The sequence below is a fragment of the Ambystoma mexicanum genome, chromosome 2p (genome assembly GCF_040938575.1).
Source record: "Ambystoma mexicanum isolate Mex_15411 chromosome 2p, UKY_AmexF1_1, whole genome shotgun sequence".
NCBI classification, from domain to species: Eukaryota; Metazoa; Chordata; class Amphibia; order Caudata; family Ambystomatidae; genus Ambystoma; species Ambystoma mexicanum.
In genome coordinates this window covers 1,051,386,809-1,051,403,029 of record NC_090923.1, presented here as the reverse complement: position 1 = coordinate 1,051,403,029, position 16,221 = coordinate 1,051,386,809, and the positions used below count along the sequence as shown (strand labels likewise).

Genomic DNA, 16,221 nt, shown 5'->3' with positions numbered 1-16,221 from the left:
TAGCCAAAGCCTCAATACTGTAACCAAAACATGGGTGTCAGGCTTGGTACAGCAAATTCAAGCCAAGAGGGAGACTTGGGCCTGGCTAGACAGCGGTTAGGCAGGCAGTCTCAATTCTATAAGAAGAAAACCAACTAATGTAAACATTTAGGCACTCAAATAATGTCAATGTACAGTGTATTTGGTTTCAATTTGGAAGCCGACGCAGGACTATTCCACCCCAACCAAGCACCGCCCCCTTCTCCCCCCAGGCCCGTTGTGGAAACTGCAATTGCCTTTGGATAAAGGTGGACTAGGGGTGCCGAACTTTAGGGCTTATCACCTTGCCTATATTTCTGACTTTATGGTTAAATTCATTGCACAGTTACCTGATGAGTGGGTTATGGCTGAGACGAGTTATAATGGTCCTCTATCACCAAGGGCGATATTGACCACAGAATCAAGAATGAGATGTGCGAAAGATCCATTGTCCGTCTGTCGGAGAGGTTCTTGGGGGGGGAAAAATTTACTAAAATGCTGAATTTGAATGCATATAAAGACCCCGGTGCATCGGTATGGATGAATCCTTCAATTAAATTGGAGAACAAATCTCTGTTCTGGCTGGAATGGTTTCTGGGAGGGGTCAATTGGATTGAGGATCTCTTTAAGGATGGGCAATGGTTGAGTGTTAGAGAAATACAACAACAATTTACTATTGAAAATGTCAAGGTCTCAGATTACAGAAAACTGAAGAATGCTATTGGTGTGATTGATTGGAAGGTCAGAATGAATCTGGATATACTAAGAAGAGAATCGGAGATTGGGTAAGGTGGTCTGGCTAGCCGGGTGTACAAACTGATTGTGAATGAATACAAAGGCAATGATTTACTGAGAGATGAGTGGAGTCATAGAATTGGTTCTGAAATTACAGTAGATTTGTGGACAAGAATGTGTGCAAATGTTAAATTATGTTCCTTGGGTCCGACAGAGAGGACGAGACAAGTTAAGATCCTGAATCGGGTTTATTGGACCCCTGAGAGGTTATGGAAAAGAGGTCTGAAGGACAATCCAGTTTGTTGGGCCTGTGTTCATGAGACCAGTACAATGGAACATATGTTGTGGGACTGCAGGAAAGTATGGGAATTGCGGACAGAATTAGGTGTGATTTTTGAGAAAGTTTTGGATGAGAAGATTTGAGTTTGATTTTCAGACATTGGTGCTTGGATATGATGAAATCTTAGAAGATCCTACTCAGAGCCAGAAGAAATGGATATTTAGAGGTGCCAAGATTGGAAAGAAAATCATTCTCAGGAATTGGAAAACTGCTGTTACCTTCTCCATGATTGGATACATGAAATGCATAATCTGGCTGATGTAGAAAGTTTTTTGTACAGAAAACAAGGCAAAAATGCGTTATTCAAGAAGATATGGGAGAGATTTCTTTCTATGTATTGAACCAGACATTGGACCTAACAATTGTATATTATCAGATGTGACTGGGGGTGTGGTTTTTAAAAGAAAAAAATGTAATGCTTTGTAATTTTGTACATAGTTATTACGCTTTATCTTGTTGTTTTTTATTGTGATGTTCTAACATTTAAATAGAACATTTTTTTTAAAAAAAGAGAAAGCATTAGTTGGAGGGTACATTGCATGTTTTATTAACCAGAGGAAACCTACCATCCCAAAGAACTTGTGGTATATTTAAGTAATGTTTCAGTTTCCAGAATGGGAGTTGCCTTGTAACTTGTAGACACTGAATGGGAAATAATACCGTATTGTTGTGTGAATAGCTTTAAAGAAAGTATTGTTGACCAAAAGGGCTGCACCACCCGCCTCCGAAGCTGCTAAAGAGCTTGCATCTTGGACTCAATGTTATTTCGATGGCATCTTCCTGGAGTGACTATGCAGATGTCTTACTGTAAAATCCCCTATAGGACTTCTAGAGTGGCCTATTTGTTAAGAATAGAACTTGATTGTGACTGAATAAATCAGTTTGGATTTTGATATAGGAATCTCCTCTGAGAGGTGCAAAATGGTACCAGGCGGACAAAAGATCGCTTGACCTTTTTTTTTTATACTAAGTTTACAAAGATCATGTGCGACAACGTATACCCTTGGTCTGGCATAAATGGACAAAATACCTATTTGGCCCTGTAACTGGAAAATTTCACACAAGAGGAACACTGTTAATGAAAGCTGGAAACCGCATCAGTCAAGTAAAACATGTAATTTATGTCTACCAGGGCAGATGGTGAGAATTTGTAAATACACATGTTAGCAAACTGAATGTTTTCCCCTAGAAAGCATACAAATTATAGTCTCTCTAATTGAAGCAGCAAAAACGTAGTTAATCTATGGATGATCTCAAAGTAATTGCCGATTTGCTTTAAAAGGATCCTTGTTTTAAATTTCAGATCAGAGCAAGGGGAGCTGAGTGGGGCGGTGAGCGGAGGCTTTGTGTGGTTAAAAGCATCAAGAGTCTAGCTGAGTGGGTAGGACCAGAAGGGAGAGTCAAGTGCAGAGGTCACAGAAGAGAGTGGAGGAGTCTGGGCTCCCAACCTCCCCTATCCTTTCTCCCCTTCTCTCCTATCACACAGGACGAGGTCACTAGGTTTGTTCGCTCTATGAAGGTCTCCTCCAAACAGCTCTCCACCATGTTCTTCCAGAACTATTAAGGACCGCATATACTCCCTTGCCCCTGCACTTGTTGATTTCTGCAATCACTCTTGTTACTAGGTCACCCCCTCCTGAAAAAGCCTTCAGACGACCCCTCTTGCCCAGCTAACTATCGCTCCATCGCAATCACTCCCTTCCTTGGGGAAACTCCTGGAAAAGCTGGCCTTCCCCTAAGTGGCCCAGCATACTGAGCTCGTTGGTTGCCTACACGATCACCAATCTGGATTCCGAGCATCCAGAGGCACGGAAACTGTTCTTCTGAACACCTGTGAAGAACTGCTCACATCCTCTGCATTTGATAAGGTCAACCACTCCATCTTCATAAAACTACTCCATGATACCCTTGGCATCTCGCAGCGGGCACTGGACTGGCTGACCTCCTTTCACACTGACCGGCCCTTGCAGGTCATCCTGGTCTCTTTCTCCTCTCCTACCTCTGTCTCCACCTGTGGCATTCCCCAGGGCTCTAACCTCTCACCCTGGCTCTTTAAGGTCTATCTCGCTCCGCTTGCTCACCTTATCTCCACTTTCTCCTCTCACTTCCAGTGTTATTCACATGACGACAAACTCTTCTTCAAACTTCCCTCTGATGCTCTCCCTACGTCCTCTACCATTCCCAACTGCCTATCTGCTATCCAGTCCTGGTGTGCCTCCAATGATCACTGTCTCAATGCCAGCAAGACTGAGATCCTTCCTATTGGGACTCACTTTCCTGGCTTCACTCTGACCACCCTCTTTGGGCTCTCCCCCTTCACCTGCATCTGAAGCCCGAAACCTTGGAGTCATCTTGACTCCTCTCTTTCCACCCTCGCATCTCACATCTTGGACCTTGCCAAGAAGGCCCATTTTCAATTTCAGCTCCTCAGAGGTATCCTTCCTTTACTCACTTTTCCCCAGAAGCTCAATGTCTCTAGAGGTCTGGTACTCTCCAGGCTAGACTACTGCAAAAGCCTCTTCCTCAATCTACTCTCTTCCCCTCTCTGCCCCCTACAGCTTGTCCAGAAAAGGGCTGCGAGATTTATCCTTGGCCTCAAGCCCAGGTACCGTATCTCACCAGCCCGTAAATCCCTCCACTGGCTACTGGTTGCTGCAAGGATTGAGTTCAAATCCCTCTGCATCATCCATAAGGATGTCTGGGGCCGAGGACCAATCTATCTACAACTTGCTCTAACTCAGCTCGCTGCTTAGAAAAGCCTCCCCCTTCCTCTCCGTCTTGAGTTGGATCTCCTCAAATTCCGGAATCTCCAAGACTTTCCTCCTCACCTCCTCCTCCCCCCTCTCACTCCTGTGCTAATACTGGTGACCTGGGACCTTAAGTAGCCTTCTGGGTCCCGGTCTTCCGCCCAATCGCCATCAGCCTTCCGTCGATCCCAGCACTTGCCTTTCGGGCACCCACTGGCTTGTGTTCTCACAGGTCTACACTTATTATTGACAGGTGATCACTCTGTACCAAGCGATCTCTGCCAGGCACTTACTGTTGCACATAACTGACTCGTTGGCACTTCCCTTGTAGAATTCCTAGCACTTACCCCCTTCCTGTCCCTTCTCTCTCCCTGCACGTGCACAGTCTGAATGCTCACAAGGCCTAGTAGGACTGCCCCTTTCCTGTTCATCAGTTTTTCTGTCGCCTTTGTTACCATGATCCCCCCCCCTTTGTCCTGTGGGCTCTTTGAAACACAAATTCTTGATGCATCTCCTCGGCTTGGGCATCCCACTGGAACAACCTCCCTGCCTCTCTCAAACTTGAGGAGAATCACCTGCGGTTCCGGTAGCACCTCAAGACCTTCCTTTTTCGTTTCCGCTTTCTCTTCCTCTCCCCTGCTGCACTGTGCACTGGTCACCCTCTGAACCCTGGCCCAGGCTCCTGCATGTCCAGTTGCCCTTGCACTGCCTCCAGGCTCCCCAGCACTTAAGTGTCTGCATCTGCAACCCTACCGTCCCTTCTATCTGCACTTATGAGCTTGCACTGGCTGCACTTAAGAGTTAACTGCACTTCCCTCCCTCTGGCACTTCTCTCCTTCCTACTTGCACGACCTGAATCGCACAAGGCCTAGTAAGTTCGTTATTTTGTCCTCCCTTGTTTTCCCCTCCTTGTCGCGCCTAGAAACACTTGTGTACAGGCGCGTTATAAATGCCACATCATATATTAGCTAGAATGCTAAAGGTAAGTAAAAAACAAAAACACAATGTTAAGGTGTTTCTGTGCTACTCTCTGGTAAGGGCTGTACAGACCACTAAATTAAAGGTTGAGCAGTGCACCCAACCCATAAAGGGAATCCAAACCTCCCTTAAGGGATTGTGGTGTGACCGAGCAGTCAGGCTTGCCTCAAGGCAGGGGAAGTAGGCTGATAGTTAGTCCACACAATTACCCAGAGAAAACGCACCACACTGGTATTCTGCAAAATATACAAGTTTATTAGATTGCAGTTCTCCATTAGTTTCTGACGTACTTTATGATGTAGTGCACAGTACAAATAATTAGTGTATGTATAAAACAATAAATTGTCATAAAACAAAACGTGTACCTTTTTTCCTATATTGCAGATCCACTATCTAGTGATAGCCATATTACCTATCATGGGGTGGGAAGAAAAGATAACCAAACATTAGAACGCATAGCAGTAATAGTCAAAACAGTATCCCAATTGCCAACACCAACAAAGTCGCAGCATTTTTAGACCTCTAGGACAGAGTATTTGGAAAATACAAATGTGCCCCTCGCAGACAATGTAGGGCTTGGAGCAGGGGAAACATTCTCACCCATCCAATGTCCATCAAACGATATATGCACTTTAGACTAATGGCACCAATCATTATACATCAAGAGAAAAATAATCACTTTGTGAATAAATAGTTTAATCAGGAATTCACATTAGCAAAAGTGGAATACATGATTTTAAAAATACATATAAATCCGCTGTTGCAAGCTAAAGTACATCTTTAGACTAAGTTACTGGACCCAAGCTGGATGCAGGAAAATATCCATATGTAGACTTTGACGCCAGGAATATAAAGGACAGGCTTATTAATCATGGAATTAACACACATTAAACTTGTAAATGAAGCCTTCCTAAAGTTTATGAAGAAGTGTTTTTCTAAAATGTGTTATGATGAATATGTTTATTTAAATTAGTTGCAGAAACATTAATTTAAAACCGAACAGAGTGCATATGTGAAACATGAGGAAAAAGACAATGGTTCAAATACTTCAAATATAAATATAATTATGAGCTGCTTATACAAATAGTGATATAAATTTACAAAAAAACGAATGCACATGGTTGATATATTGCAGTGCATTATAGTAACCAACGTATAAGAAATTTACAAAGATGGATGGTTAGTGAATGGAGGACTTGTGAGCCTGCAGGTACATGGTAACCTATTTACCATCAATCAAGTATTAAGGTTAAAGCATCCCCAACCTGCTGCTACTTTGAAGACCGTTTCTTTTTCATATCTAAACCAACCTTACAGCATCTTAGTTATAGAATGCAATGGATTGTGCTGTCCAATCCATATCCATTCTCACAACAGCATAGCAGTGAACATTAACTTTATCCCTGGTGGTGTGTGTATGTAAAACACCTCCTTTGCTTCTGTGAGAACAACTTGCAGAAGGCGGCTCCTCTCACTTGTGCCTATACCCCACATATCGCCACTCCTTCCTTGCTCCACTTCACACCATTACTCAGCAGCACTGTATTCCCAAGATCCTTCACCACACGGAATGGACTTGCATATTTTATACACCCTTTCCTCACTCTCCTTCCACACTTTACCTTCACCTTTACACCCTCTTGCATCATCCACTCTTTTGCGCAACCTACCTCATCATACCTCTTTTTTGATTTGGCTTTCCCACACATCACTCTTCCCCCATATAACCTCCTGAGATGCAACATCACAATATCCACCAAACTTTCCCATCCAATCTGGCTTGAATTAGGCAACCTCCTCCTCAATACCTCAAATTGAGAAACACCTGTACCCTGATGTGGTGCAATCCTATATTGCTAGAACTGCCATCACAGCCTGAGACCAATTCCGGCCTGTTGCTATTGCAATACGCACCACCTCCATCCAGGTCCTGTTGAACCTTTCCAGAGTGGCATTACCTTTCTGGTTATACAACGCCGTTGTGGAATGCTCCACCTCGTTCTCCTTCAAAAACTCTTCCATTTCTCTACTCACAAATTGCTTGCCATTGTCTTACACCAGCTTTCTGGGGAAACCTTCCATCCAAAATACTCCTTCCAAAGAATTCACAAACCTGTGCGCACTTATGTCTTCTACCACACGGACCTCAGGCCCCTTTAATAATGGATCCACAACCATATAAGCACTCTGATGTCCTCTTGCCGATATCTGACACAAAATGTCCACTGCAACCGTATCCCAAACTGAGGTTGGGCGGCTCGATCACATTCATGGGTGGTGTCCTTGCCACAAGAATCTGATGACTATTTTTACAACCCTCACATTCCTTTAAAATCTTTCCACTTCCAATCCAATCCAGGCCACCATAAGTCCTGACAGATAAGACCATTTGTCTTACACACCAAGATACCCCTCATGAGCTATCCCTAACCACTTCTCGCGTTCCTTCGGGCAACACCATGCGATCTCCTTGAGTCAAAATTCCATTGTTGACACTCAATTAATTCTTTATTCTCCTGTAACCTCTCCAATCCCTCATCCACTCCTTCCAATGGCCATCCCTCTTGCACATACCGCACAACCATGTTATACAATTCATCCTTTTCATACTGCTCTCTCCAATCCTTTTCATTTGCTACTATACAATTTGCGAACACCTCTCCTTCCTCTTCACACCCATTCCAACCCTCGCCATCTACAGGATCGCGGGATACTGCATCCACTATCTCCTTCAATTCCCCTTTTACATGCTTCACTTCCATATCCAAACCTTACATTCCACTGATCCACCTAGCAATCCTATAAATGCCATCAAAACCTTTCCTGTTGAAAACACCAACCAGGGGCTTATGGTCTGTCACAATTACAAATCTCCTTCCCCACAAAAACTGCTTGAATTGTTCCACTCCCCACACACACACATGCTAACGCCTCTCTCTCCATAACTGAGTACATCTGCTCTGCATCCTTCATTACCCTTGAAGCAAACGCCACCTTTTCTAGTTCCTTTCCTTTTTGCTGCATTAGCACACCCCCCAAAGCGTTCTCACTGGCATCAGTAAACAATTTCACATCTTTAAATCCTTTCAAAATAGGTGCCTCCAATAAACATTTCTTATATCCTTGAACTCCCTCTCGTACTTCACTCCAGTCATACTTTACCCCTTTTTTCACCAACACCCTCATGGCTTTTGTCCTTTCTGCCAAATTTCTAACAAATTTCCCATAATACTCCACTAGACCGAAGTATGAAGACATTTCTTTTTTTTTTAAAAATCTTTTGGTGCTTTCATTCTTTTGATTGCTTCAACCGTGGACACCTAGGGCTTTATTCCTGCGGCCGACAACTCATGTCCAAGATACTGAACGCTATTCACCTTGAACCTACGCTTTTCAACAGATTTAGTTCACTCGGCATCATTTATTCTCCCCAATACATTTTATTTGTCGTTCTTCAATGTGTTTTCCCAATACTAGTATATAATCTTGATAACCCACCCCTTTTATGTCCTTAAGCAGCCTGCTCATCACTATCTGAAATATGCTAGATGCAGAGATGAACCCAAACAGCATTCTCCTCCACCTATACAAACATGGATTGTGCTGTCCAATCCCTAGCCATTCTCACAACAGCATAGCAATGAAAATTAACTTTATCCCTGGTGGGTACATATAACAATGGTCATGAAAGATAATACTCAGTTGTCAAATTCAACATGTGATGTAACCCATGTATTTAGCACTCAAAAATGTTTCTTTATTAGTCACTGCAGCACATTCTTCAGGTAGATGTGTAACTTTGATTTGGCTACAAAGTTCTGTAGTAGGCCACTCCTTTTTTTAAATTGTTTTTTTATTAGATCTATTTTGGATATTCCATAGTGATACTGGCCAGCTTCATGGGGCTGGTTGTCATTCGAACAATGTGTTGCATTAGTCAATAATGATTCTCTTTACAACCATCACTGTTGAGGAAATATACATTTTAAAAATTAGAGAAAAGCATAAGGTGGATTCTTAACAAATGATAGTATATTTGCAAACGTCTAATCCATGCGACATTTCGTAGTTAACTTAAACCCTGACAAAATCAGCCAATTCCCGCAATGCCTCTGCCAATGAGGTACGCAGGGTATGAAGGGTGAGCAGAAAATCATCTACATAAAGAGAAATCTTAGTTGCAGGGGGGATGGGAGGGCCTTGACTGGGACCCCTTAATGGCTGCATTCTTCCTGATACTTCATGCTAACGGCTCCATGCTTAAGGCAAGAATCGACGGTAACGGCGAGAAGCCATGTATCGTACCCATAGTTATTGCCAAGCTAGAGGACAGGTTCCCGTTAACTCGGAGGGCAGTGAACTGATTGGGTTTGGTCCGGAGTTAATTAAATGGGTTATGGCTCCATCACAAACTGCTGCAAGACCCCAAGAAGATACCCCCAATCCACCCTGTCAAAAGATTTGTGGGCATCCAGCGCAATGATCCCCATCTCTGCCCATGAGCATTGCCACACCCCGAACAGCCCTAAGACCCGCTTAACATTATTGCGAGTACTGCATCCTGCCCCAAAGCCAGTCTGATCATCATCTATGGTGCCGGGGAGGGTACACATTATCCTCCAGGCCAAAAATGTTTGAGTAAATCTTCGAGTCAATATTAGTAAGGGTGATGGGGCGCTAGGAATTGCAGAGCCGCAGATCCTTCCCTGGCTTGGGAATTGGGACAATTGTGGAGACACCCATAGAGAGAGGGGGGGTGACCCTACTGGAAACCAAAAATGAGTTCGAGAGATCTACCAGGGGGGGGGGGGGGGAACTAGGAGAGGGAGAAAACTTTTTATAGACCTTGCTGTGTTTCCCCTTGCAGCATCGCAGAAATATCTCCTTGCTTTGGTGTCTTGGCCATCGTGAGTTGAAAAGCCCAAAAATCCCAGGCCACCCACAGTGAATCGCAAAGGTCACCCTGGTGATTGAAGAGTCAAATTGTGGGCAGACACCACCAGAACAGGGACGACGCCAACCACTGACCATGGCACTTGCAAGGCACAGCCCGCTCCTCTCAACTCCCAGATACATGTAATCTGGATGCCAGGAGGCACTGCACCAGAGCTGCCCCTCCAAATGAAGATAGTGTGCACTGCCTGGGAAGAGGTGCCAGAAGCAGAGTGAACACAAAAGAACTGCCAGTGTGCTGCAGTACTACGCTCCAGGGTCCTCGCTTCCCCCGCAGGCTCAGAACCTGCTGCTACATGGAAGTGGACTCCCCACAGGCAATGCGCACTCCTGTGCTCGCATAGGTAAGTCTTCTTGGTGGGCAACTGGCTCAGGGTGTGTCGGCACAGCGCACTAGGGCTAACGCGCCTCACTAGGTCGCGCCGGTAGGCGCCATATTGCGGGGAAAAGGCCCAGACCACATCCAGCTTGATCACTGGCTTCCGGGCCCTTGAATGCATCGGACAAGCGCTGATCAGCAGAAACTAAACACCCGCTGTTAGATCCCACAGCATTTTTCCACCTCTGGTTGCCTGGAGAGGGGGACATTGTGCCTGTCTCAACTTCATCACATCAGAGGTTCTTAGGGAGCCATCTTGGTCGATGAAGTGCCTAGCCACGCCCCATCAAATAATCTCTATATAACCAACATTTAAAGTAAGCAACACAGCTACTGTTAAATGCTTTTAGGAAACCTTTACTTTAGAAAGTGCAGACCGACCTGGGAATGAGTCTCAAAGTCAGTGGGGACACTGAACAGGGCCCCTGGGCAGAAGAACAAAGAAAGTCGGACACTGTCAAAGTTGTCAAAATGGCAGGTTTATTCTATGTTGCAGGTAGGTATAAGTTAAAAGGTGGTTCAGGGAGGCCTGGGAGAACACAGTTGGGTTGTCCACCCCAATGTGTCTCAGAAAGCTCAGAGGGAGTGGGATTTAATACACCAAGCACACAGGTGAGTACCTAGGAGCAGGACAGTAATCTTTCATGAGGAAAGATTATTTCACTGGTGGGTCCACAGGTGAGGCGGCAGCAGCTCCTGTTCGGTTCTTGCCCTGGAGGCTGAAGAAAGAACTTTTGGACGCCCAGCAGACTATCTTCACGATACTAGCTCATGGGGACTCGATACAGGCTTTGGTTTAGCAACAGTTGTCACACGGCAGACTTCTCTCCGTTTCTCGGTCCCCGACTTGGAAAAGGAGAGGTCTCAGAGCGAGATCGTCACTGTACGTCCAGCAGGATGTCCAGGAAGTTTCAGCCGAAACCACGCTCCCGGAGACGATGCACAGCAGATTGATCCACGTGACAGGATATTATAGAATTGCAGCCCAGGATGGTTGCAGCTCAAAATGCATATGGTCTCGAGACTGTTTGGTCCCACCAGTCCAGGGGATGAAGTTGTCCGATCTGGATCTTCCCTGTCGACCAGAAGAGTAGGTTGGAGCAGCAGTGGGCACTCTGCTGTAACTGGCAGTCGCTGCAGATGGCTGCAAACGTGTTACGCTCACCAGGTATCCACGGGGACGCCACCCAGCCCTGGTTGGATGATTTGCACTCTCGAACCCTCTCCCGGTCCCTTGGTAAGGCCTCTGGCTAAAGATGGGTCTGCAATATAGGACTCTGGTTAAAGATGGGTCTGCAATATAGGAGAGCTGGATTCAATACCAGATTGTCTTTGTTTTCCCAACTCCCTTGGCCTCTACTGCTTCCTCCCCCTTGGGCCCTCTCCTCACCTTAATATTGTAAAAGGTGGATTCTCTGTCCTGCTCCTCATGGCGACCAATTTACTTCACTGGTGCAAGCCCCCCTGTGGGAATGAAGGCCTGCTACGACTCCGTAGGTTTGCTGCTTTACAGTCTTTATATGCAGTTCTTATGTTCCTCTTAGTTCGAATAATAATGTCTTGCTTCTTTCCTCTTAGGTATGGAAAGGTATTTTGGTGTTGTCATGCAGTTTGAAGATGAGCATGGGCCGGTAGGCGAAAGCGCGGTGTGCGCGATTCAGTCCGGTGAGTAATGCGCGATGTGCTGCGCTGTTTCGCCTTTTATATTGCTAACCTGTGTCTTTTCTCTCCTTGTAGGTTGCGATGTTCCTCGCCGAGCGCCGTGATGTTCCAGCAATGATACTGACCAGGAGATGACTACCAAGGTAAGAATTGTGTGGCTTTCTTCATTCGGGGGGAAACATGAGTAAACTCCTATTAATGCTGTCTTTTTCTCCTCTTTCCAGGTTATGGTATTCCAGGATGCATGCAGTGCCGGATGATGGAGTTCGTACCTTTAGGTGAGTGGAACTGAAGATGGCGATGGATTGAAGACAGGATACTATTCCAGGTAAGTTTCGTAGTGTTCTTTCTCTCTTTGCAGGTCCTTGGTTTCTGGTAAGCTGGCATCAAAGAACTGGACACAGTGAGCGTTACGCTGCCCACAGCAGAATAACGCAAAGCATATTCTGCTGTTTGGGTGCGGTTTAAATAGTCTCAGGTAAAGTAGTCCAGGTAAAATAGTCCCAGGCCTGCCACAACCAAAATACTAGACCGCATAGCTCAGTTCCTTGTAACTGAGCGATGTGTGTGCCTCCATGTTGGCTGAACCATCCCACACCTGCCCCCCCGCCCCCCAAGTTTAATATTCCCAAGTAAATAGTCCCATTCTAATGTTGGTCTTCATGATGATTATAAGGACTGGCTCCAAGAGAGTCTTGGATGAGGTTTTAAGGCCTTTGACCTGGCCCTAACTGGAAGGCTGACTTGCCAGTGAGGGCCAGGGGTAAGGGTCATGACAAAACGTCCTTCCTCTGATTTGTTCCATGGGTCAGCTCTCCCATTCTTCTCCATTACCCTCGCCTTCATGCAGGAACTCAGCCAAACATCAGTCATGCCACATTCAAACTTTGGGTTGCGTCAGCCTCCCAGTCAAAACTGGATTCAAGCAAACATATTGGAGGACAAGAGTTTCTGTGCACTACCAGCTTCCTGTTTTCCCAGACGCGCTGTTGCCCTAGGGCGGGCGTCCCAATGGGAAGCCCGGGAAAGACTAGAGGGATCGGTACCTCCCCCATGCAGGACGGCAGAAGGCTCATCAAGAGTTGGCGCAAAAACAGCCACCATTTTAGTCGACTGGTTACCCAGGTTTCCTTTACCGCGGGTGGTGCAGCACCTTTTTGTAAGTTTTCTTTAAAAAATCGGTAGAAAAGATCCACTGCTACCAGCCACTCAGATAAACACTAGAAAGTTACAGGAGAAGTGGAAAAGGGATACATTGTGGGGTGTGCTGATTCCACAAAATATGTTAGGCAAGATAAGTATCATGCTACCCTTGGAAACAGTAGTTATCACAAGGAAAATAAAAAGGGCAGTTCAAAGAGCTCCCAGCAACACTGCCTAGAAAGTGCTGTGTGCTCCAATAATACATTGCAGATGTCTATGTCTAGACGGGGGGCCCAACAGAAGGCTAAGCACCGCGAGTCCACGGGCACCAGGAGCGCGGAGCGGTCAGGCTCTTCGGCTGCCAGGCAGGGCACGCCTTCCCGGCACCATCGACCATGAGCCAACGCTCTGGTTTGGGGAAGAGGAAATCTGAGAACCCGGGTAAGCTTCTGGAGAAGACCCGGTCGATCTCGAAGGATTCGGCCAAGGGGGAGAGAGGCAGTGACCCTCCCCCCCAAGGTGAAGGCCTCAAGCGCGCCAAAGGTGGCGAAGGCCTTGATACACCCGGCTAAGGCCTCTATCGAGGGAGTCGCGGCAGCCCTGACAAAGCCTGGGGAGGCTACACCAGTGGGGGGCAATCTCGGGGCCCATAGTTTTCCTGCCACCGTGGAGGGAATCCTCTTTCCAGCCCATCAACAAGACCCCCGTGAAGACCCCGGTGGAAAAAGAGGGGCGCGGGGGGCGGTGGCCATCACGGACACGGGTTCAGCCTCTGAGGAGGAGCTGGTGGAAACCGGGAAGAACCTCAACGAGAGGTTCGAGAAGGTACGATCCCACGGGAGGGATCCCGAAGAGGTGGTCGAAGAAACGGTGGCGCCGACGAGGCCCAAGTGGAGGAGCAGCCATCCCTCCCGTCGCAGCCATTGCCCGAGCCTCAGGACAACTCGGCGGCCATTCTGATGGCAATCCAAACCTTATGCACGGAGATGAGGACGAGATTACCACGAACCCCGGTGGACGATCCAGAACCGGGCCCATCGGGAAGCCCTCCGAACAAGCGGAGGATAGTTCATCCCTCCCCGCCCTTCATGCCGCCACGACCCGTGGAGCCCTCACCCCCTCACCGGACTCCAGGGATGACACGGCAACGGATACGACGACTGGGACAGATGACGACGGTGGTGACGGGACAGACCTTCCATCACCATTCCTTCGGGCTTCCCCGCCCGACGAAATTGGCTCCTTTCACGTCATGATCGCCAGGGCATCCAAGCTCTTCCAGCTCTGCCCCGAGGAACAGAAGGAGGGTTTCCTTTATCAACGGCGAGAGGCCAAGAGAAAGACGGTCCTCGCGGTATCGTTACTCGACGATATCTGGGACGAGGGGCTTGCGATCCTGAAGAACCCGTCCCGGACGCCTGCCAAGAGGAACCGGTACCAGAAGTAGTACCGGGTCCCCGACGCCGCCCCTTTGTGCCTCAGGGCTCAAACTACGCCAGATTTGGTCATCTCAGCCGCGGCTAAGAAGAAGGCTGAGGGGGCGACAGCCTCAACCTCTACTTCCCCTCCTGACGGCGAGGGTAAGAAATTGGACGCCATGGGGCGACGGGTCATCTCGTCGGCGGCGACGACAGTTAAGGCGGCCAACGCCTTAGCTATTGTGGCCCGTTATGACAGGGAGCTATGGTACAAGATAGCCCCCCTAATGGACTTCCTACCAGAGAACAAGAGGGCGGAGGCCCTGGAGATTCTCCAGGAAGGTGAGGTGGCGTCAGATCGTGCCATAACGGTGGCAACAGACATTGCCGACACCGGGTTTCGCCAGTTAGGCAACAGTGTTTGCCTTCGACGAGGCTGGCTCAAGGCGACAGACTTCCGTCAGGACGTGCAGGCCAGGGTTTTGGACATGCCGTTCGACGGCAACAACCTGTTTGGGAAAACAGTGGATGAGTCACTGCAGGCCATCAAGGCCGACACAGATAGGGCCCGAGCCCTGGGAGTCCTTCAGAAACGACAGCCCTTTCACAGGGCTGGAGGTGGACAGGGGGCCTCCAAGGGATCAAGTGTTGTCTCCTCTACGTACCGCTGGCGGCCCGCTCCTCGTCCCAGGAGGCTTAGAGAGGTTGCGGCAAGCAAGGAGGATCTCGCCGTTGTCGCCAAGGAGGCCAAGGCGGCAAGGCTGCCTCCAAGCAAGATTGAACCGGCCGTAGTGTCTGGCTTCCACCGAAGCACCCCGGTGGGAGGCCGGCTGACGAAGTTCGTCAGCGTGTGGGAGTCCATCTCCACTGACTTTTGGGTGCTGTCCCCGCATTCCTCCCGTGGCCAGGAAGGAAAATCACGTCCCTCAACTGCTGTTGGAGGTAAAGGCGATGCTCAAGAAAGGTGCCATCGAGCTCGTCTCCAGGAGGCTCCGGGGCTCCGGAGTATACTCAAGATACTTCCTCGTCAGAAAGACAGGCGGTTGGCGCCCCATCCTGGACCTACGTCGATTGAACAAATACATCAAGGCACAGAAGTTCAGGATAGTCGCTCTCCAGCACGTGCTGGGACAGCTGGAGGAGGGTGACTTCCTATCGTCGTTGTACTTGGAGGATGCTTACTTCCTCATCCCCATCCTAAAAGGACCCCGAAAGTTCCTCAGATTCGTAGTCCAAGGACGCCACTACCAATTCAGACCTCTGCCATTTGGATTGAAGTCGGCACCCAGGGTGTTCACCAAGTGCCTAGCACCAGTGGCGGCGCGGCTGCGCCTGCAGGGGATCCACGTCTACCCCTACCTGGACGATGGGCTCATCCGTGCAAGGACAAGAGAACTTGCTGTCGAGCACATGGCGAAGACCGTCCGCTTACTCACGGAGCTGGGTTTCTCCATCGACCTGTAATCCCATTTGGTTCCGACGTGGGTGGCACTGTTTCTGGGAGCGAAGCTCGATACAGTGGAATGATTGGCGTCTGTCGGAAAGAACGAAGGCCATCATAGGCAAGGTGCAGCGCCTGCTAGCCACGGACGTGGCCAGGGGGAGATCCATCAAGTCCCTCCTCGGAATGATGTCCTCATGCATCTACCTAGTGCGCCTGTGCAGGCTATGGATGCGTCCTCTACAGGAGTTCCTCGACGCCCGCTGGATGCAAGCGGCGGGCAGCTTCGAAGACAAGATCCCGCTCAACGAGGTTTTCCATCGGGCGATTCAGTGGTGGGGCATCCGTGCACACCTCACGGCGGGCACGGACTTCCAGACCCCCGCACATCAGGAGACAGTGACGAC

General features: G+C 48.1%; 1 protein-coding gene across 1 annotated transcript in view; it reads left to right on the top strand.

Moving 5' to 3' along the window:
• Positions 1 to 16,221, top strand: part of SYVN1 (synoviolin 1) — an 890,352-nt gene that overhangs the window by 190,481 nt on the left and 683,650 nt on the right. The window lies entirely within an intron of this gene.